The sequence below is a fragment of the Micrasema longulum genome, unplaced genomic scaffold (genome assembly GCF_059751315.1).
Source record: "Micrasema longulum isolate JH-2025_06_02 unplaced genomic scaffold, ASM5975131v1 h1tg002187l, whole genome shotgun sequence".
NCBI classification, from domain to species: Eukaryota; Metazoa; Arthropoda; class Insecta; order Trichoptera; family Brachycentridae; genus Micrasema; species Micrasema longulum.
In genome coordinates, this window is record NW_028279352.1 from 165,646 (window position 1) to 191,054 (window position 25,409).

Below are 25,409 nucleotides of genomic sequence, written 5' to 3' on the forward strand. Positions count from 1 at the left end.
GCCACAGATAGTAGCGAGAATGAAACAGAATACAATGTCATCAATCGAGTTTTTCTAAGAAAGGGCTCGGCCGTAAAAGATGTTCTGTTATGAGAAGCTAACATGTTATCGAATGGTACTCCAGTTAAAATTATTATATAAAAGTGTAATTATTAAGAAATTCGTAGTCGCTTTTAAAAATAATATATCTAAGTAATTTATCTACAATATTTTGAGTTTGTCCAAATTTTTGTGGACAAGGACTGGATTCAACTCCCTGGGGAGCTGTTTATATTAACATATTACAACAGAGATGAAGAACATTTAAGAGAACATTTTAGAGAACATCATCAGATGAAATAATTGAAGGAATATAGATGTTCAAATATAGGCAGAATGGTGAATGTTACACAGTGTGTAAAGTGGCCACTTAAACCAGCCGTTGATAGGTCATAAGCCCTGTAGATGCCTAGACTTCTATATTACCTTCTCTTAAATGTTCTTCATCTCTGTTGTTATATGTTAATATAAACAGCTCCCCAGGGAGTTGAATCCAGTCCTTGTCTACAAAAATTCGGACAAACTCAAAATATTGTTGATAAATTACCTGGTCCATGAAGAAGTATAGAAATTGAAAAAATAATATTTTCAGGCGTTGCCTAGTATGTAGGTGAAATAAATCAATTAGATGAATCTCACCCGCATAAATAAAGGTTTCAGCTCTTTAACTTCACAAACATCAACAGATGAAAGAATTGAAGGAATATAGATGTTCAAATATAGGCAGAATGGTGAATGTTACACAGTGTGTAAAGTGGCCACTTAAACCAGCCATTGACAGGTCATAAGCCCTGTAGATGCCTAGACTTCTATATTACCTTCTCTTAAATGTTCTTCATCTCTGTTGATATATGTTAACTAAGTAATTTAATTTGTATTGTATCAATTCATCGTCAACGAGGAATCAAAAATGCGAAACAATCGACTGGCAAGCGGAGAATTTTTTTTTTCGTTTAACTTTCGATGCCATTCGGAGCAGTACGGATGACAAAATATAAAAAAGCAGAATATTGTTAACCAACCATAAAATGAGAAACCTGGACTTAGAGGCCGTTAAATATGTCACGGGTGATAGTTTTGCATAACCGCACCGCCATCTTGTGGGCGGAGAGTTAGGTTTAAATCCAATGTCCGGTTATAAAAATCAGCGACAGCAGAGTTTCGGGAACACCGCCCTGGGCTGGAGTACTGGAGAAAAGAGCGCCTAAACCTAACCGATGTCACCGTGGCCATTTGTCCCCGTCCCACACCCCACACGGCATGTGGCGGTCTCCAGTCTCCAGTCTCCAGTCTCTAGGATGGTAAATGGACGAGGAATACAAAGGACAAAAATAGCTCCACCAGTGCTCGGCAAACAAAGGTTTCCTAGTTGAACTTGTAAGCACGGCCTGTATCTGCTGGATGAGGGGTGGGCGGACAATCGATAGATTGAGATGTCGCGCCATTTCCTTATTACCGCAATACTTATGGAAACTAGTTATGTCATTGAGCGTGGAATGAGTAAGTCACTTCCGAACATGGGAATTGTTGACAAAATGGCGTAAGTAAAATAGGCCAAGGAAAAACGCGAATACCAAATATTAAATGCCAAGAAAATATAAGAAATTAAAATGAACCCATATATATATTATATGCTTAAAGCTTACATTAACATAATACATTGAATAAGTGGTTTTCTAGGTGCTTTTTCTTAGGTCGATTAAAGAGAGAGGCGGGATTTTATCAGGCCCGTAAAAATAAGCTAATGGATGTATAAATATGCAATTCCATTTCCTTTGCGGCGGGAGAGTGACAAAAACGAGCAAAACGTAAAAAAGTCTCGGAATATTATCATACTGCGGTGATCTTGTCCGAGAAGATGAGTGGATGGACTAGTATGGGCAGGGATACTACAGGAGTATGCTGGCCGAGCGTGACCGTCCTTGCATTATCACATCTCTCGCGCTAATGAATACCCGTTCCGTCGATAGGTAATTAATTACGACCATTAAACGTGGCAATATCGTGGGTGATATTGTATGCTCAAAGGTTCCTCGTTCCGACTAGCGCTGTATCATACTAAAAATTTACAGTGTCGAGATGACATAACGTGCGCAGCAATATCGCGATCTTGATCGAAAAGCTTTATTTTCATTTGAACGAGACTGGTTAAAGCGAGGAATTGGGTTCTTTTTGTGCAAATAGCTACGAACGCATAATTCTTTTTATGGATTTGCCAATTAGTTTCAATTCGCGATAAATACGCGGGTTTAAAAGAGCGGTCATTAAAACATAAGCAGATAAGGAGAACCTAGTAAATTACAAATCTAACGGAGATCTATTTAAGGCAAGTCACCTAACTGACTACCCGTATAACGTAATGGCGGAAACGTTCCTTCGTAATAAAGATATTACATTGGTGAATCCCCGTACGTTTTCTGTCAAACGCGGTAGAAACAATCTACCGACAAGGCTACTCGAAGAATTGGAATCGGTACTAAATCATTTGTACACGGAAAATTTACGAGTTAGATCCAAGTATGGGTTTGTAAATCTCGGCGGAGGACTGCTATGTTGGCGTTAGCGCTGGGCGCCTAGACTGCGCCTCGCCGGTCCCACGAACGCGGAAAATGCCAGAATTCGGCAATGTATATTATTATTTATGCTAAATTATTGATATTCAACTATTTTAGAAACATCCTAGAAATGCGGCTGGCTATCAATTAAAATTAGCATTTTTATGTATAACATACAGTCATTTATTAACTCGCAAGAAGTGCTACTAAACGCGAAACAGAATTTGACGTAAAAAGCAATATCCTACGTGAAATATTGTTTAAAGAAGAATGCTTACCAAATTGCAGATGATCGCAAATCACAGATTAATTATTTTTCATAAATGTGTAGTTTAAATGTTTACCTGAAACAAAGAAATAAAGTAATTAAAAACAAGTAGATGAAATGAACACAAACTAACACCACGGCAAAATCATCGTAATCAGTGGATATATGTTTTCCTCGAATTACGTAATATGTAGAGGTTGAAAATTTTACGGTTCTGATAAAACGAAAAAATAACGCAAGCAGCATTATTTCTAAAAAGTAAGAGCTAAAACCGTTTCTTGCAGAACTTAACATCGACATTTTTTTTCGTCCTCTACATATTATACCACTTTACATAAAAGTTATGTAACACGAAATGAGAAATATACCGCAAGATTTCAAAAGTGCATATCTACAGACAATGAGTACTTATGCGACTTGATCAAAATCACAATAAAATTTGACACGAACGATGCATATGTCAATATTGAGGTGTGACCACAATACAGTATTTAAGAGATCATGTTACACGTGATGTGGTCGGAGTCGACTATAGAAGGCGGAATGAAACAGATCATTAATTTGTGGTGTGGATCAGTCCTACCCGGATAGACACCTCTAGAAGGTAATACTGCCAACAGAGTGGATTACCATAGGATGGATTTACTGAACCAACTACAAACAATCCTCAAAACCACCAATACTGTAATGCATACTTATACAATCAGGAAATAAGGCTCCTCAATGAGATTAAATATTAAATCAAAGCAAACGATATTGCGTTTCTTTGTGTTATTGAAATATCGTGTAAATTGCAATGAGATATAATATATAAAGATAACACTCCATACAAATCCGAGCTAAAAAGTCGCCCCCAAAGGAAAGGAATGACCAGCGTTGAGAGCAAGTACCGTCACGTCATATCACGCAAACTTTGACCAGCAAAACAAGTAGTAGAGTAAAAAGCACGGACTGTGTACATCGGTCTACTGTAAGTTCTATTCAGTATGCGGCTCCCTTCCGCATACGCGTTACCTTTGTTTATCGTTCCACTATGCCCGACTGACTGAGCAGGACAGAGACAGGATATAGCTAGTAACATATTAATAAAACGTTTTTAAACATTAAAACAGGTATTTTAAACAAGTATTGACTAAGATAAAAACATTACTTTGCGGTGAAAGGTTATACCATCGCTTTTCCTGATCGATTTGTGCAGTATCTGAGCATACATATAGGCATTTTAGTAATTACGAGGAGAAAAGTAGCCGGGGAACGCTCGCAACAGACTAAAGTCCGTTCTATCAAACATATGCCATTTGACCGCAGGTTGAGGGAACACATTTCGAACGGTCATGTTTATTCTAGTTATATACTTCAATGGCAAATTGTGAATTAAAAAAAAACTTATATCATATAATACTTTTGACCTAAACAGAGTCGTAAGTATTTACAACCATAAAATGGATAGGGGTAGGAAGAAATAGTCTTACGGCAATGTGCCCGCCCTGCATGTAAACTGTATATTCATATAGAGTGTTTAAATAAATCAAACATAAAAACAAAATATTGTTTATCGTGTGCTGGGCAGTGTGATAAATAACTCTTTAACATTTTTACTTATACAATATTCGCGTAACATAGAAAGGAAGTAAAAACGAAAATAATAAACATAAAAGAGTTAAAAAGAATAATTAATGATTCGTCACTTTTTAGTTCAGATTGGTATTAATACATTATATATTAATATATTGAAGAGTAATATAATGTACATATGTATAGTAATTTAATTACGTATTTTAAGAGTTCAATTATTTTATCAGGGTCAAAGGTGCAGAGGATTTGTGAAATCGAAACATTAAAATGTTATTTCGCTGTAATAATATGCAGGTAGCTAGTTAAATTCGAATTGTATTTTACGCGCTTAAAGTAAATGCCAAATGATATAATTATTATTAATGATTATCCATCAGCATTGAGATACGTCCTTGGATGATTTGGCTTCCATTTTACTAGCGATTGTTCCGCTGCTCATCCAGTAGGAACAGTATTATCTATATACATCTACAGAGGATCTTCTCGTCGGCCGAGCTCGGATGGTATTCAATAATTATACGCGTTAATCTGTTTCAATTGTATTACACATGCAACTTCAGCAATCGTGGATGGAAGCGCCAGTGCATGCACCAGTGCTCCGGAACAAAGTGCATAACACTATCGATGCAAACATCTCGCTCGTCCGGCCGCACCGCGCGCCGCGCCGTACCACCGGAGGTGACTAATATAATAAGCGGTATGCGAAGTTAAATCGTTTCTAATGAAAACGAACGCAAATCTTCGGCAGCTTTTAAATTACGCAATATAATTCAATATTTAACAGCTGATCAGTACAAGAAATCGTTAGAAGGTTTAAGTATACATGTTACACAATGTTTTCAAGTTACGAAACGACCTCATTTAAAAAATAATTAATAGCAAAATTTTCAGTGTGGGAGTGCACTTTGTAAGACTTGGAGATTTACAAATTTAATGATCTATATTATTGATAGAATGTATCTAGGAGAACGTCGAATAACAACTAGTGATGAACGTAATTTTTGTTTGTAATCACGTATTTCATCTCAACAAGACAATGGAAATGAAATATCTACTCTGGAACAAATTTATTTCCAAGAGTTGAAGAATTCAGCAATTATATATTTATTAATTTAACTACCAAGTTTTTCGGTTTAAATAACATATTTTTCTGAACGAACCATCAACTTATTTTAAAAATTAATTACTTTGTGTCTGGGTGTTTTAACTACTTTTAAAAATCCAAAATGATATGGACGAGAATTAATTTATAGCTTGCATGCATAAAATCTGTAATATGACAAGGCCTTTATTTATGAATAATATTTAATTAATTATACTAATGATAATTCGCTGTATAAATGCGTGCAACAATGAGGGAAACATTAATTATTGATTAATATCATTACCTATAATTAAAAGCATTAGCATCCTCCATATTACTAAATTCCGTACTACTCGTAGTAAGCAGTAAGCAGTATGCAGTAACCACTTGTGACATTTATCAGGTATGTGTAGGTAATTATTGCGAGGCATTATGCTATATATTTATTGCAGTTTAATTAGAAAACAAGATCACATCCCACACAGTACGCAGGAAGAATGTCAGATAAGATGGGTATTTTAATTACTGATATACACATTAGATAATCCAATTAACAAGGGACGAGATTAGCTAAACAAGCTCGCTTGAACCAGATTATCTAAGCATTTAACAGAACAAAACGTAAACAATTTTTTTTACTAAACGGCGCGGCGTTAGACAATAGTTCCACGCCAACGTCTCCTCGTCCTTTAGAAGAAAAAACTAAATCAGAAAATCTCCCACGCGTTGTACATAAAAGGGAAGAGTGTTCGCCAATCTGCGCGGGAATCAAAATGATGCTCAACTTAGCAAAATAAAAATGAAAAACATTCCCGCGTAGAATTGTAGTATATTTTGCAATTAATAGCGATTGTACGATATCAGAGTCGATAAAATACCAGTTTCATGTTCCATCGATTCGCTACTACATCGACACTCGGGTAATTATAATGCATACACATTAGCTCGCTTATTTACTTTAAAATGTCAATGCAAATGTTGCAAGCCGATAAGTCCTTTGGTAATGCGCTCGATTTAGAATCGCTTAAAAGGGTTATCGGTGACAGAGGACCAATAGGATAGAGGCGAGAAAATATACGGTTTGTTAGGTACTCGAGCTGAAATCAACGATGAGATTTATATGCGGAAAACATGAGATACGGACCGGCGACGCTTATTATAGTCAGTAGGCTGTACGACAGTTTGCCCGTTTGTTGCCTGCTGCCAGTCTTCGTCGCACGGATGAGTAAGTATGATAGAGTAGTGGCTAACCGCACGAGAATGATCGCCATTTTAGGATGTTTCACATGAAAAGCAACATGGCTACCGCGTCCAGGTCAGGTCACGTTTGACCCATCGTGCGTAGTAAATCCGCCACCATAAACATTCGATTAATCGTTTTCCATCGCTGTCTGTTTCCTCCGAGACCTCGGACTTAGATACTAAAGGCGCGGGAAAATAATATCTAAATCACTTACCTGAATTGAAACGTTATCGAGTTATAATGCACACAATGACTGAACGGAAGTAAACATTGAAAACAGACAAGAAGTGATACGCCAAGGAAATTGAACGTTCTTGGTGATTGATCGCGACCAGTATTATATAACAATTAACGATGCTCACCTTCGGGAGAAGACCATCATCTTGGATCTTGGCACAATTATCCTAGGACGGTAATTATATCATTACACTAGTTTGACGCCCCCACTGACGATACAATGGAGGTTTTTAGAGATTACGTTTTACGTGTAAGACGAAAAAACTACAGAATAGTGAAAACTACAATGCATTCTTATCTTAAATAATGTGATGAAAAAGGTCACAGTAACCTGCTGAAAAATGTTTTTAATTTTTTTCCTGGATGTCTACGTAAAATACTATGACATCTTCAAATTGACTGTATTTTGTGGACGACAAGAGGCATCGGACCATAAGACACCTCAATTTTTGGTTGAATTTTCAGAGTAAAAAAGAGCGTCTTATGGTCCGAAAAATACGGTACCTAAATACGGAATATAATTCGTAGCAAATACATGAATCTAAATAATGAATACTGAATATGTACCGAGGGATGTATTATTACATTATTTAATACCCACTAGCAACATTACTAGAATGTTATAAAAACACAATTGAACTGTATTGTCCCACTTGTACTCCTTTGGTAAAAAAAAAAACATAAAATGTACCAAAAATATTTAATGATTTAATGCCAAATATAAAGGACCCAAAATGTAAAACTAATTTTAAATAAAAATAACAGCACATATAAATAGAGCAGCGAGAGATTTTTTGAAAAATATATTTTAAAACGTTATATAATTGATACACATATTATTATTCATATTCGTATGTATTCATCATCATTCCCTTCCCGCACCTTATGGTCCATAGGGCGTTGCATGGTACACCAATCGCAGCTTATCTTGATCATTTTTGATACATGAAGGCAAGATGATCAGTCTTACGCTTCAGATACCAGTCCAGGGACTATGAAATATGCTAGTGTAAAAACACTTTTTTAAATAAATATTTTATATCTACCGTGTCGGGAATCGAACCCGAGACCTCTTGCATAGTAGGCAAACGGGCTGACCATTACACCACGAGGCCGACTTATGTAATACATTACTTTATATTGTTTTTTTTTTAAATATATTTTACTATATTATTTATGTTTAGATAACATCATGTATTCTTAGCACACATATATATACTTTATATTTAAATAATAATGATTATTAAATTCATACATTTGATTAGATATGGATTTATGATTAAGTAGTTTTAGTATTTTTTTGTTGTTGTCATATTAGTATAGAACTACTTATACTTTAAAATATAAACAATCTCCATCTTAGAAGAGGCTGAGCCATGTTAGATGGAGACTATCCTAACAGTATTCATTTTCTAATCCACTAGTTTTACATATATTCCCTGGTATTAAATATGTATACTTATTTATGCAATAAATTTATAAAATAAATAAAATAATTATACATACAATCTTCCCGTCCAACAGTTCAGTTTTATCAGATCTAGTTGCATAATTATCACTATGATTTATGTAGGTGTTTGGGAATAAGAAAATTATTACTCATATTCATTGGTACCTCTAACAATTTGTAGCAAGTATTCGGTAAAATGAATATCTGTGGGAGATTAGTGAAAAGTAATTTGGTAGTGATGCAACAGAGCTCTGCTTCTGCTTCCGCAACTGCGGACGTTCTGCACGTTCTTTGACATCCGTTTCTGTTTCCTAAACTTTACGCGCGGGAGGGGTGTTCCAGGCGTTCCGACCATCCACAAACGAGCTGGGCGCGTGCTTTCGGCACTTGTCGCAACGCGTTTGTTTACATATTTTTATGACTTCATTATACGCCATGACGTAAGTGTAAGCTCGCAAGATTTTCAGTTTGGTTTATTTTAGTAATTAATTTGAGTCGTGTGTGCAACTTATGTGCAATTATGAAACCAAAAACAAGTCCTGTTTGGAACTATTTCGTTGGAATTGACATGTGCCCAACTCAAATTGAGAATGAAGTCCAATCTACGTCATTATCAATGATGAATTCATCATTTCAAATGTTAGAGTCCATGTTAAGTATGAATGAAGACCAGCAAAACTCGATTACAAAAAAACGAGAATGACAATCTATTTTTGAAGACGCGGTCACAACTTCAGGAAAACAAACATTAAAAGCGATTGCCTTAACATGAGGATCCCCTTATGTGGTGGAAATTAAATTCATACAAATATAATAATCGTTTGCTATTAGAGCGCCAATATTTATCAGCTCCTTGCAGCAGCGTTGCCAGTGAGGAATTATTTAGCGGAGCTGGTCTTATATATGACGAACACTGTAACAGATTGTTAGGCGTAAAAGTGACCTAACTACTTTTAAAAAAAACGTACTTTTTTTCATAGTATTTACACTTCCGCATCCGTTTCTGTTTCACCTAAAATTTACTTTATAAATCTGTTTCCGTTTCTGCTTCCGTTATGACAGTTCCGTTGCATCGCTACAATTCGGGGTCATTATCTGCATTCTTAGTGCGGAGATATTTAAAGTCGGCGACTAGAATGTACCTCGGTGCATTCCGTGTCCGTGCATACTTCCCGGGAACAAAAGCCACCACACACCTCTCGGATTGCGTAAGGCACGCGGCAACCGCCGCCGCCATTCGCGTACTGATGCCGCCCACAGATCTCTTCGCACTTCAGCCGTCTGCGTCTGCAGACCCAGCGCCCGGCACAAGTCCATATCCACAGATACGATCCCGTGATTCAATTACCGTCACGCGAAAAAATGAGCATTTAGCCGTCGCCCGTGGGAGGGTAAGTGCGGCCCATTGTGCTCGCCGTGATTTATAGCGGCATCGAATCGGAATAATAAAGCGATTAAAAGATTTTCCGCGGATGTAATGTGCGACACCGACTGCATTGAGCTGCACCATCAATACGCGGAGCTTCATATTATGTGTCTCGCTCGGCAGATCTTTAGAATAAGAAGTGGTAATCGGATAAGACCCGAAACTTTTGTGTCAAAGGACAATCAAAGAGACGGGAAGGAAAATGTTACGTACATTGCAACCCAAGAATGTACCCGTAATATTCTCGAAGTGACATTTGAATAGTTTACAAGTTTAGCATATCGGGCGCCGGTAGCGCCTCCGTAAACGCTTAACTAATAGAATATGATATTGCAAACTGAAACCCACGTACTGTTTTAGTCGCTTACAAGTCACGAATACTATTTCGACAAATCGGGGAAAACATGGAGTGAAGCAATAAACAAGATCATAAAATCAATTCATAATAATTATTATAATACAGTGGTCAGTGGTGTACTTAGTGCGGCACGATATTCTCACCATCTATCCCAAGATTTTCGAGTCAAATAATATAAACCTTAAACTCCGCAAGCAACTTGCTAAGACATATTATGCATGGAGCATATTGATGTACGGTTGTGAAACATGGTGCCTTGCCGAAAGAGATAAAAAAATACTAGAGGCCTTTGAGATGTGATGCTACAGAAGATATTAGGAATTTTTTGAGAAAACTTATCACTAATGGCGAGGTTCTCAGCAGAATCGAAGAAGGGAGGCACCTAATCAAAACCATCTCAGAGAGGCGAGCCCGAGTCTCCTGCATAACATAATAGAGGGAATGGCTGGGGGGACAAATTACAGAGGGCGCGCCCCCGACGGGAGTATTTGGAGCAAGTGTGCGAGTATTCGAACTGCGCCTCATGTATCGAGCTGAAGAGGGCTGCAGAGAATAGAGACCAGAGATGGACAAGATGCATGATTTTGCTGCAAGCCAATCCCCAGGATTGAGACTGCGAAGAAGATCCCAAGCTGAGGGCGGGGTAGAAAAATGTTCGGAAAACGTCAACCTTTTGTAAATGAGAGATTTACGGAATACCTACTTATAAATTGGGTAATTGGTGCCTACTGTATCCATAGAAGTTTTTTTTAAAATTTTTACTTAATAAGTACTTACAAAAAAAAGATTTATTTGAAATTTCGTTATAGTTAAAGGCCATAATCAGTAGGTGTAACATCTGCTGCGTAAAATATAAAAATAACCAAAATATTTAATAATAACATAATGTTGACAATTTTAAATCGCTAGAACATAATGTGGGTAGAGGAATGTAACAATGGATTTATTTATCATATTTAATAACAATGTAGAAAAATATACAACATAATTCATTAAACGATAGATCGAACAATCATTTGAAATGCCAAGCTGGCTACTCGCTTCACACATTTCGACAAATGTTTTCCCACTGGAGAAAAGAATGAAAAAATTCCAGCGAAGTAGAAACTTGTTTAAATGCAGGATAGCCACAATTTTCGTTTACGGTACTGAGCGTGAGCCGAATGATGTTAGTAAATGGATGAACACTAGGAGCAAAGATGAGTAAAGTTTAAAATAAAGCATCATTGTGTTTTTTGTAGGAGTGTTAAATGAATTGTAAAAACTGTACGAAACAGTTAACGGTTTATCAGGATAAACATTAGTCGTGTCCCACGCAAGGCGTGTTAGCTATAGCTAGTCAGTAAGTCTGCACGCTGCGGGCAGCAGTCAGCGGCGAGGGTACCGAGTCAAGAAGCCTGACACGTGTTGGCTTGGTCTTTCGGGAACTCACTTGTCTAATCGCTCGCAGCACCATGCCCATTTGGAGAACGTGGTCAAAGGTCGACAGGGCCGTGCGATACCAGACAATTAAACGGAGCCGACCTCTATGTAGAGAAAATCTGGAGAGATAATCTAGATAAAGTCAAAGCAGCATAAATCAGCAACATACTTAAATACTCTATCGTAATCTAATCCTCGTCGCCAATTGTTAGTTGAGGTAATCTGACTATGAAGTGAAAACCCCAGATTCCTCATAGTAGTTTATTGCAAGGAATGACTGAGTTATTCCTTGAGTTATAATTTCGGAGAGACTATCGTGGAGTGGCTGTAAATACTGTAGATATGTTTATTGTTGCCAATAAATATACATACGAGACCGTAAAAGTGTATCCCTTAAACGAGTCTGAAATTTAAAGATATTAGAAGTGCAACCGAATTAATGACGAAAAGTCAGAAATATAAGCAGTTAAGAAATAAATGAGTAGCTCATTACATAATGCAGAAACTGGATACTTAATTAGCCAGATGAGCCAGGCAACAGGCAACAAGCACGCGCTATGTGCCAGTACGTTACCCCGTGACAAGCGAAAGGCTTCAATTTATATGACAAATCCGACGACTAGCTGCGGCGCGCGCCTTTGTCTGATTTGCATAATCGAAAAATTATTGCCAAGTCATAATCTGAATGGTATAAACCGGGGGTATCCAAACTGCGACCCGGGGGCCACCACCGGCCCGCGAGCACCACTGGATCCCTCCTTTTATTCAAAGATCAAAAAGAAACAAAATAACTGACAAACGCAAAGAAATTGACCTTATTAACTGTAATTATTCTGCTACTCGCTACAATATTTTTGGATTCTGCCGATTTGGAATCCTCAATACTTACAAAAACCTTATTAAACATATTCAAAACTATTTTCTTAGACAATTAGATTTCAAAAATAATGTTTCATTTTCAAGTAGGACTGAGTCCGCTAATTTTCACAAGGTTCAAAATCTCGCAACTCGGCGTACCATGTTGGATATGAGCTTTCTCTACAAAATTGTTAATCCTAATTGATAGCCCAGAAATTGTTAAGAGGCATTTCATATCGAGTCCCTGTCCGTAGAACTCGTCAATTTGTACTCTTCGACATTCCTAACTCAATGACTAATTATATGAAAAATAGCACTCTTCGAAGAATACAGATTACCTTTATAGGTATAACTGTCATTATTGCCAGTTTTAGTGACATCGACATATTACTTTGTAAATACCATATTTTTATCAGATCTGTTAACTGACTAACTTGACATTTTAAATGTATTTCCTGCTTGACTTTTAACTTTTAATTTAATCTTTCAATTTTAACTTTTTAATTTTAATTCTCAATTTTAACTTTTTAATTTTAATTCTCAATTTAAACTTTTAATTTTAATTTAAACTTTTACTTTTGATTTTTATTTTAACATTTAATTTCAACTCTTAATTTATACTAATTCATATGTACATCTACTACCTGCATCTAATTAATTATTGTTGGTTGTGTATTTTTACTAAGAAATGTTCATGGAAGCAGATAGAGAGGGAGGAAAGTAAAGTTGGAGCTATACAATGTCTTCTCCCTTTTATGTACTTTTTATTTAATATATATTTTTTCCCTTTTTAAGAATTTAATTATTTTTTCCCCTCTCCTCCTACATTCATAATAAATATGTGTGAAATCTGTAATTGGTCTTACTTTTTTATTGTTCTTTTGTACCTTGTATTTATATAAAGACTATGATTTCATATTGCGTTGTATACTTTTGCAGTGAAAAACCGAGGGTTTGGTTTCATATTTTTTCTGTATATAAAAAATTGCGCGTAATTAAAAAATACAGTGTGTCGGTATGATGAGCAAGCTAGGTTTTAGCCATTGGGACTTAATGGAGGAGTCAGTGTGGCCCTTTGGCCAAAAATGGAGACCCCTGGTATTAACGCTAATGACCGCGATCCTTTTTTGCACGTTGTGTATCCACCCGCGAGTCAATTCGATTACAATTTATTTTTTAAAGATGCATAATTAAAATGGTCACTTTTCTAATTCAAATTAGTATGTACTACGTAGAGAACGAACGTAGGCGCTTTTAAACCATTATGATAAATAAAGAAATTATATACTACAATGGAACATTTTACAACAAAAGCGAATAAAAATACACAATAGGCTCTAGGCACTGCAAGCTGGATACTCTTTAAACAATGTCTCTATAGTCTATGGAAGACAACTTCATAGATGTTGCGGCTGTACGAGTATAAATTACTAGGGGCGATGGAAAGCTGTGATAGCACTTTAAAGGCATAAAGCCAAAGAGAAACAATACGATATTAATCAGTCGGGGTAGGCTGGGACTGCGGCGGATCTTGCCTAGAGATACCATCGCTTACATTAATGGTCCATTTTTACAGAGGCAAAACACAACTTCGCTCTATGATACAATGCTCTATGGTTCTGCAGACTAGAGGCTGAAACGATCGAATTGTTCAATTTTAAACCGCCTTCTTCGAACCGGCTCCGGCAGTAACGATCATTGCCAGTGTTGGAATACATCATATTATATAGCATGTACTTACATAATATGTATTTATAATAACCCCCTTTATTATGGCGGATTATAATAAATACTAGATGGATCTCGGAAATGTGTAAATTTTAACGCATCTCCCGTATAAATCGTATGCATACAGAACACCTAAACACATTTCAAAACGAATAGAACAAGAAATATAAACTAAAAAAATAAATCAATTATGTCAGAAAAATGTATTCATTGCTTAGCAGTGCAAGTACCCGTGGTTATAAAACCTTTCAGGCTTGATTACGCGTGGGTTCAAATTTTGAATGAAAGTATTTAAAATTTTAATTTGAAAATTAGATAGAACTAAATCAATAGATCTCTAAGTAAAAAAGATGCCTTGTATGTTTTCTATAATAAAAATATTATGTGCAAAGTAATTATCTACGATAGTGCGTAATTAGATTGTAGTATAAATACTTGACTATGTATGTTTATAATTGTCCCAGATCGTTTGATTTCCACCAGCAGAAGACTAAAATATTGTTGTTTCAAAGCAAAGTTTAGAGTTTTGAAGCACAATATAAAGTTGTAATATTATCGCAATACAGAAGTACATCTTCCAGATAATAATTTACCAAGGAACATGCTGTTGCATTCCTCTCGGGTCTTTAAAAATGTCATTTGACAGCTGCAACATGCAAGGGATATCCTCTTGGACCGAAATAGAACGAAATATAAATACATATCCGATAACGCAGTTTAGAATAAAAACACTTTTGCTCACGTTTACGAGAATTATGCGGCATCAACTTGTCACGATGTTTCCTAATTCTCTTCTGGTTACAAAGAGAGAAAGCTGATAATTCAGCAAAGCTCGACCTATTTATTTTTAAATTTGAGCGTTAATCAAAATTTACCGCTAGATCCACAAAAACGTTAATGTTTGAAAGGGGAAAACATACAATGGGTGAATAAGAATATCTGACCTCATACGAATGTAAGTGCGTTAGCTGTAATTCTGGAAATTAAGAATGCATTTTCAACGTCTATAATTAAGTCTTACCGGAATGAATGAATGAGCCGTGTCTCGGAGGCGCGATAGTTCTCCGACCCTAATACCAGCCGCTTTGTCCTAGTCGAGATGTATTAAGCTTCGTAGAAGTTGAACGCTTAAAAATAAAAGGCGGAAAGTGATGGGGAGTGATGGGGAAGGCATGTGGAGAATAGAAACATCTACGCTCAACAAACTGGTGAATCGAAACGGACAAGCTGCACCTTTCTCTGGACAATATTAGGATCGGCAGTTTCTCAAAGAAAACAGTATTAACAAAAATCTTTCACTGTTCGCAAAGTAGTATATAGTACATTTTTAGAAAATATTTTTCAAAAGATTGTACCTATTGCAACCTAATTTTAGCAAGAAACAATAAGACGGGCACATTTATATTTATACAAAAAATATTATTCTATAAATAATTGATATGGAAACAATATTTATAACACACTTCGACGAAAAATATCGTAGAGATATAATACGAATGTGGTGTCCCACAGGGGATCGAGCCTCGGTCCATCACATTTTACTATCCACCCAAACGGCCTCCCAAGAAAAGAATCAATAAAATCAATGTTAAATATAAAACAGGTACTTTAATAGGACGAGCTTGTAATCAATTATAATAATTATTCAGAATGTTTAAGTCCTCCATCTTCCTCATTATTGGTGTAGACTGTAGACAACACGGGCTTTCACATATGATTGTATCCGTCTGGTAGAGCCATACTCAGTATATAGGTGTTATGTTGCCATTAGTGAGATTATCACTCTTCGCGCCTCCTTAATCCACCGATGCGCGACGCGACGCTCGGAGTCTCGGTGTATACATTTATATGTAGCGATTGTCAAATGTACTTATGCACATCCTGCATGAAAGAACGCAGTTCAATTAAAACTAATCCCATCAAATTACTATTCTCAGACTTAGTTTTATTATGTATAATACATAATGCAGAGATATTACGTAAATATACATAATAATATTGATGTTTATCGTAGATACATAAGTATTATATATCTTAACACAGTACATCATTTTAATATAAATTAGTAATCAAACTTCTTGGTTTAGTTTTTTGACCAACGCTACGAGCGTTTACGTCTAAATGATCACCCAGTATTGAAGATTTCCTACATAGCCGAAAGCGCACTTTGGCCAATAAAGAAATAAGTCATAAATAAGCGAGATATTATACTTTCTATCAAAATTATTAACAGTTACAGCTGTTACATTAATATTTTTTAAAATTGGCTGACCAAAACCGAGACTTGTACATAATATTGCAGAATAAATTAAATATGTTTCAGCAGGTACCTACATAATGCACGCCACCCCTATGTTTACATTCCTCAGCCAAAAAAAAATGCTCGTGGTAGACATTTTTAATACAAAAACTATTCATTTTAAAACATTCTTAAATACATTGTTTAAAGCTTATTATTTAATTCGATATAAAAATTTATTTCTTATTCATGCCACAGCACAGCCGTCTTTTAAAGAGTTAATATAGATTGTCGGCCAACTGAAAAGAATCTCGATTCGCCATTTAAATGGACTTCCATCATTCAGTTGGTGAAATTACGCTTCTACGACAGTAAAAACTCCCATATTCTTTCATTTAAAAGATACAGTAAGGGTTCCAAGAACCACGATGATTTATTTATTCTGTTAATTTTAATAACGTATTTTTAGATTGAGCGTTATTACCTACCACAACCGAGTCGAGGGGTTAGTTTTGATACGAGCAGTGGTGTAGTCGGGCCGGAGCGTACCGGAGCGGCGCTCCGGCTCTGGCCAGGAACAAATATTACGTTTCGAAAAAATATCTACTTAAGTCTCTTCAAACAATTCGAAATAAAAACAAACGTATTTATTGCCGATAACTGGCAAAATTCCCTCCCACTTCACCATAGTGGTGGCGGTGCGCTCCGGTACTTATTTTATTTAGGACTACACCACTGGATACGAGACACGGTACGAGTAAGTTCACCATCCTTCCTGCTCTTTTCTCCCCTCTCCAGCCCCCTGATGAAACGATAGAGGAACAGAATCCACGTAATGGCGATATCACATGAACTCCATCAGGTCGCGCTCGTGTTGACATTGTCATTACGATGTTTAGGTTTAGCCGATTACCAAGTGCATTTCACTTGGCATTCCATCCCAGTACTCCGAAGGGATTAAGAGCGGAATATTTGCAATTATTTTATCTACACCGTTTCTTAGAATTCTGGCTATATCTAGCCGCTCGGAGTATCAAATAATCGTATTTATTTTGTTCCGTACAAACACAACAAACAACATATAAGTTCATTGTTTAGATTATGGATATTTGATGCGCAGCCGTAACTAACATGGCTCAACGTAGTTAAGTGAAGGTATAATTACCAATTATTGATAACTTCAGACGAAGAGTCATTTTATACAAGCAGTAAAATGGTATCAAATTCTCATATTTTCAGATCATGTCCCATAGTATTCTACCCACCGGTAAAGTAGAATTAAAATTATCAATATTAAAATTTAAATAACTGACAAAAATAAATATGTTATTTACAAAGTGAATGACTTCATGAAAAGCATCACCAGTGAGGTTTGGATAATGTGCGTTTTGAGTAAATTTAAACAAAACATTTACACAAAACTAAGAGATTCGTTTCTAAAAAAAAAAATATTTTGGCTGTTTAACTAGTATTTGCCTATCATGCAAGAGGTCACGGGTTCGATTCCCAATCCCAACATAGTTGACATGAAACATTTATTTTAAATCGTGTTTTTAGTGTTTCCGCTGTAATATTTTACAGTGCCTGGACTGGTATCTGAAGAATTAAACTGATCATATTTCAACAATGTTTGAGTATGTCCAAATGCTTGCAGACTGGCTGGATTTCCTCCCTAGGGAGTGGTTCATATTTAAATCTATTTCAACAGAGAGGGAAAACGTTTTTGAGAAGGGAATATGGAAGTCTAGGCATTTGGACTGTTACACAGTGTGTAAAGTGGCCACTTAAACCAGCCAATGACAGGTCATAAGCCCTGTAAATGCCTAGACTTCCATATTCCCTTCTCAAAAATGTTTTCCCTCTCTGTTGAAATAAATTTAAATATGATCATATTTCCTTTTAGTAACAAAAAAATTATCGAGGTACGCAATGTTTGATGTACAAATTGGCATAAATAATTGTGGATAAGGGGAAGACTAATAAAAAATTGGTATAGTTAATTACTGAGTTTTACATGTGCTTGTTACATGATCACACTTATCAACAGTTTTGGCACCTATCTAAATCTTTTAATAATTATTACGAGCATTCACTCATTGCATAGGTACAAGATATTGTATTTTTAAAATGTAAAACGAAACATTTCATTGTCCCCGAGTAAAGTATTGCGAGTGTAAATTTGTTGCGCTATTTATAGTCATCTATTATTTGCAATACTAATGAGTACTATTATTATTATTATGGATGACTTATACAGCGAAATTTTCGTAACATAATACGAGGAGAGAGGAGAGAGGAGAGAGGAGAGAGGAGAGAGGAGAGAGGAGAGAGGAGAGAGGAGAGAGGAGAGAGGAGAGAGGAGAGAGGAGAGAGGAGAGAGGAGAGATATTTTCGACACATCTTTGAAACAAATTAAAACAAATTGCTCAATTAAAAAAAATATATAAATAATTTTTTTTTTGGTACAGCGCCCTTGAGGTGATTTTCACAAAAACGGCGCTATATAAATTATCCAAATATATATATATATATATATACCTACTGAGTTCAGTAAGAAAGGGGTAATCCTCGAGAAGAAAAATATTAAAAATAATAATCATACATTATACGTTTACCTACTTAATTAGTAAATTGAAGTCACTACAAAGTCCGTACATTTTTATCATTGCTGTTATCATGCAGAGGTACAGAACCACTATCTTATCCTAATCATTTGTTTGGCATTCCATAACACGAGTGCAAGTGGGGGAAATGTTATCAGCAGAGAAGTGGAGGAAAACAGCACTATCTTTTTGTAAATTTAAGCATAACACTAAATGAATATTGTATAAAATAATCATTCCACTTCTGTTTGCTAATTATGATTTCGTTTTTTAAACATTATTGCGAGATCAAAGCAACATAGTCTACTGTGGCGTCTTTTACAAACGAATTGGTTGAATTTTTGGTTTACGTATGAATAGACATGCGTGAATTTTTTTTTTACGATAATATAGGAAGATTTATATGGTGTGATTTTCGAGAAATATTACCTCAAGAGTGATGAGGACTAAATTTTAATACGTCTTGCAGCTGCAAAGCGTATGATTGAAGGTTTGCCGAGGAAAGGGGAGATTTTCCCCTGCTGTGGATGGACAGGCTGAAATGACGTTGATTGTAGTTGGACACTAAACATCGATTTTATAATAGCGTCTGGTGCGAAGTGGGGTTGAACTGATTTGGTTTTCCTCTGCTTGAGTATTTTTTATTATTATTACATTATGTCGAGATGTCGGGGATGAGTGGATATTGAATATTACAGATGGTTTCATTATTAATTTAGTAGCGGGGATTTGAAAGACACTACAAACGTTTTCGTTTAAAATCAATATTCTTCTTTCTTTGCCGCTCCTATTGGAGGTCGACGACCATCATCCTGATCTCGTTACGATCCTGGGCCAGTGTAATGAGCGCCGTTGCATTCGGCGCACCAAACCACTGTCTAAGATTTCTGAGTCATGATCATCTTTCACGTTCTATACCCCGCCTGCTCTCTATCTTTCATTCCACCAAAGGTTGCAGAAGGGCACACTTCTCACGCGAAATATGTGCCCAAAGTATGAGATAGAACCAATAAGCTAATGTTTTCATTGAGACTAATTTTCTTTTCAACCATGGTGAAGTGGTAAAGACACTCACTCTGAAGGTTTTTTTTTTTAGAAAAAAATAAATATATGCGTTTTTATGATTTACACAAATATTTAATTTTGAGGGCCCATTTTCAACGAGTTGTAAATAACTCACTATTAGAAAATGGAATCAAGTTGGAATAAAGTGGGATTCGAACCACGGAACGTTATTTTTTTTTATTATTTAAATCTTAAAGTAGGGCACACATATCATACATATTGTTATGTGTGTTCTAATAATAACATTGCAAATATATTTAATTTATAAATTGTTTATCACATATGTCTTGACCATTATTTTTAATTTTGATATGTTTTTTTCTTCATAAATATTTTTTTCCATTTCGTAATACTTTTTAATTGCTTTAAATAAAATTGAATTTTGTGACTTTGCCTTTTTCCTAAATGGAAGTCTAATTTTGTTCTTTTCTCTAGTATTGTGATCGTGTTCATGCTGGTTCCGATCATTTTTTTTCCAAAATTCTGTTTTTTTATTAGAGTTTATAATTTTATGAACAAATATCATTGTATTGTAAAATATTCTTTGTTTATAAGTTAATAATTTCATTTCATTTACCATCGACTTTACCCTCGTATATCTGTTTTTTTTCAAAATGATTCTAAAGGCTTTATTTTGTAATACAGTTAGTTTATCTATGTTTTCTTTGTTTGATAAAAATAAAATGCTACTACAGTAGTTAACGTGTGGTTTAATAATTGCTTTGTAAATAGTTTTGCAGGAGTCCTTATAAATAAATCTTCTGATCCTTCCCAAAATTGATATTTTTTTTGCAATCTTATTTATTACCATCTTAGCGTTTTGGTAAAATGTAAGTTTTGAATCCAACATTACACCTAAATATTTAATTTCAGTGACTTCATTAAGTTTTTCATTTTCTATTACAATTGATGGTCCGTGAGTCCGAGACACTAGCCACAGGACCACAACCCGGGTTCGATTTCCGGCAAAAAAAAAAAAAAAAGTGTTTTTACTCAAGCCTGGGTGTTCTGTATTATAATTGGGCCTTCTAGCCTGTTGTGCAAAAAAAAGGGATAATGACATCGTGTAAATCGGTTTAATCATATGAAAGACGAAACACATAACCTAATTTCCAAAATATGTAAGTGCTGAAAACCTCCTGTGGTGTTTTTAAAAGTAAATTTATGTTCATGATAATTCAAAGATTCTGCGAATCAATGAAAGTCCGGTACCCGTACCTAGTTCATGTACTCGTACAGCAGGACGACGTGCGGCGGCGGCAGGTTATCTTTTGGTTTTATTATTTTACAATGTTTATGGCCCGTTCCTGATTCTTGGCCCCTTGTAACACCTCCATATCATGTCCCACTAAGTGGGGTTCCGAGATCACTTTCAGCTCCTCGGACCGGATTGTGCCGTTACTCAATCCGCCGTATCACACATCCACCAGAGTGCCCGTGAAATGGTGACACGGAGCAGAAAAGCTTCGACCGTTCCCATAAAATACAAGAACAGGCAAAAAAATCGAATCTCTTTTCGATTCTGAGTTTGCTATACTAGCTTTTCTTACGCAGCAACTGTAAACGAGGCGGCATCGGCAGACGGACTCGCTTATTCCTCGTAAAAGATAATGTACGATACGATTAACTTTTAACCAGCTGCAAATGTATTGAAATTCTTCGTGTCGACTTCTTGCAGAGGTTTAATGGACCTCGCCTGAGATAGAAGATAGAAGACGGTCTAGCGGAGATGAATTCCACAAGAGAAGAAGTCAGCGGTGTGTCACAGCTCAGCACAATTTTAAGTCTATCTGGCTTTGTGAGAGATCGGTGACACGGAAAACGCCTTGACCCTGTTGCGAAGTAACCCATTCGATCAACTGAAGAAGCCATTTATTATGTGTTCTGAATGTATGGCTATATAATGGGTATTAGACATTGCATTATTAACTGGCAAGTAACATGCTCAAGAAAATAAATTTTAAAATATACAAATTTATATGCAAATACACAAATATTGTACAGATATGAGCACTTCCGTAAGTGCACTGTCGTATGCCGAAGTTTAAAACTTAATAACAATTGGTTTATGACAGTTTTTAAATAGAAAAAATACATAATAATTAATTTTACATATTATGAAAGAAAATGTTGCATTGGAATAGCTAACTAGCCTAGTCACGTTACATCACAAACAGTTTTTAAAAAGTTAAGATGGATAATTGAATAGACACGTTACAGACGCGTAATAGATTGCATTTCAATTCGTAGGTAATTGCCTTCCTTGCATCTCTTTCTCACATAAATATTTACATGTATATCGTGATTTGCTCGATTTGATTGCCTCGTGGCCTGTTGTGGTGCAAATAAATAAATAAAATTAAAATGCATTTTGTAAGAAAATAACACGTCTACTTATTATACGTAAAATATAAAAGGTTTCAAGTATAAAAAAAAAAAATGTTTTCGTTAAAATGTACAAATTGCGTTCATTAATTATATGTTTTTCATGCAAACCATTTTGACGAAAAAAAATTTTTTTTTGGAGCTACTGCCTCTTAGTTAAGTTAAACAAAGTTTCAAATGAAATAATTGTTGCATAATAATAATAATAATTATGGATAACTTATAAAACGCCATTTTCGTAATATAATACCTCAAGGGCGCTTTACAAAGTGATTATATAAAGATATAAATTTAATTTTAACTTTTTAATTTAAGAGAAATAATGTACTTTTTCACCACATGCTAAGAATTTTCGTTTATTTTATTTTATTTATTTTAATAGTATGATTATATATTTTTACTATTAAAAAAAATCACTTGTTATATTTTTACTAAAACTAAAATCCCACCAAGTCACTTTCTGTAGCTTGTTGGTGAAGATTATATTTATACTAACTTAATAATATTAACTACATTTATAAAAACAATGAATAGGTAACAGATAAAAATTAACAGCCGAAAAGACCAGAATAAACATGTTTAAACAAATAATAATAAATAAATTTATTTTTTAAATACAATAAAATATATGAAAAATTAAAATATTTACACCTAAGCTACTATTCATATATAAACTCTTGATCGAGTAGCCACTCTCTTATTTTGCTCTTGTTGCAATGCGAGTTAAATTTAAGTTGGAAATGCGTAAATAATGTTAATATTATTTTATTCATGCATTTCTTTTTCCAATTTTACGAAAACCCAGCAATAAGGTTATTTTTTATAAATTGAACTTTTTGTGGTGCCACAGGCCCTGAGTGGAGTAAATTTTCAATTAATAATGCTATATTTTTCAATGTGTCTGTGTACAATATTAGTAGTACATAATGTTTTTTTTTTTTTCAATTTATAATATGAAGTATTGACGTTCTACTATCACTTACATAACTAACAATAATAACTGCCTACTCTATGGCACTATTTATAAAAACGAAAAAAACATAACAAAAGTCACTATAACAAGAGTTTGCTTATAAAATATTACCCACTAAACACGTTTATATCAAACAATTTTCTGAATAGAAAAACAAAACTAGTACGATGGAGCCATGTCGTCGCTTAGGTAAGCAATCTAACCATAAAACAAAAATATACCTATACTTAATATTTAGCAAATCAAGTTTCAAACAAATAAAATCCCATCAACAGCCTAATTAAGCACTTTTGTAAATCGACCTATAATATTGTAAAATGGCGCTATATAAAATTAGGATATTATTACAATTTTTTTTAGGTGATTATTGTTAATATTTCTGAATTTGGCGATACGGCTTTCGCAATAATCGGACATGTGGCGTGTAAAGCTCTGCCTCAGAAGTATTAAGTATCAAAATTGTGCTACGGATAGCTTTTTAAGAAAAAAATTAAAAACTTATTTGTGATGTCCTCGTTTCCTGACTCAAAAAGTGCTACTGTTTAGATGTAAAGCCATGTAGAACAAACATAAAATTTATTACATGATTTATAAAATTATTTTGTTAGTAAATAGTAATTGAAAGCAAGCCTATAGAGAGACATTATTATTTTTAATCAAGTATAATGTACAGCGCCCTTGAAGTGATTATTACTCACGAAAATGGCGCTATAAAAATTGATAAAATTTATTATTATTCTTTAGGGAATCAAATATTTATTTTGTTTTTTATTTATTAAAAGAAAATGCCCATTGTAACAAAAAAATACAGTATTTACAAATAAACCAAAATTATTGGCCAATTATAGTTTTCTATGTTTAAGTAGTAATAATATTTGGCTGATTTATATAGGGTCAGTTTTCTGAAAAATCACCTCAAGGACGCATTAAAATTGTATATTTTAACTTACATTTTAACTTAGCTGAAGTGACATTTGCATACAATGCAAAAAAAAAAAAGCGTACCCCTGAAAAGCCACTCCGTATAATTCCACTTGTAAAAAAATAAAATATAATAATAATAATAATGAAAAGATATTTTTTTGTCGACTAAAAGAAATCCTTTCGTCAGCGGATTGCACACGGAGTAACCCCAGATAAGCCTTCCTTCTATTCTTCTTTCAAACAAGAGAAAATAAATATGATATAATATAATATGAATGTATGCAAAAAATAAAGCATTAAGGAATTTTAAAAAAAATATATATTTATATACAAGATAATAATAATTAATCATATATCCTAACGAAATATAAATAATGACAAACAAGATAAAATGACAAAAATGCCAAGGCATAAATGGTAAGAAGTATAGATTTAATAATTACAATATACATACATATAGGTACACATGACAAACGATTTAACTAAACATGGAAAATATTCCGCAACTTTTGCGATGTCATTATCATAGTTAACATGTATAAATTACTTAAATTAACTATTAACATAGAAAATATGTAATTAGTTTATCACGATTTACCTCAAGCGAGACGCAGTGCGAAAACCGCAAACAGAGATTAAGTATTTTATTATTAAATATGTATGCATTATGATTCTTGTAACTCGTGTGAAGATATTACGACATGCGCAGCCTCGCTTGCAAACGATCAGGCAGTCACATTCATTCAAATATTATGATTATCGATTAAAGGTGTATCCGATTTTCTGCGATGGCCAGAAATCCGCCGTTGGATTTAATAGAACGAGTAATATAACTTATGGCAACGAATTAATTAAATACTAAAAATAACACGCACGATTTATACATGATATAAAATGCGTCGTTTTTATATGCTCGCTATGAGGTTAGATGGTCAAAATCTATTTAAGCGTTAAAATTTAAAGTTGTAACTGGCTGA

General features: G+C 34.7%; 1 long non-coding RNA gene across 1 annotated transcript in view; it reads right to left on the minus strand.

The window, feature by feature from the left end:
* Positions 1-354: 354 nt before the first annotated feature.
* LOC148272782 (uncharacterized) overlaps positions 355-25,409 on the minus strand; it is a 42,879-nt gene continuing 17,824 nt past the window's right edge. The window contains exons 2-3 of the long non-coding RNA XR_015824774.1: positions 858-2,938; positions 355-465 (exon numbers count right to left, since the gene is read on the minus strand). This is a non-coding gene — a long non-coding RNA (uncharacterized LOC148272782). The remainder of the gene's footprint in view (positions 466-857; positions 2,939-25,409) is intronic.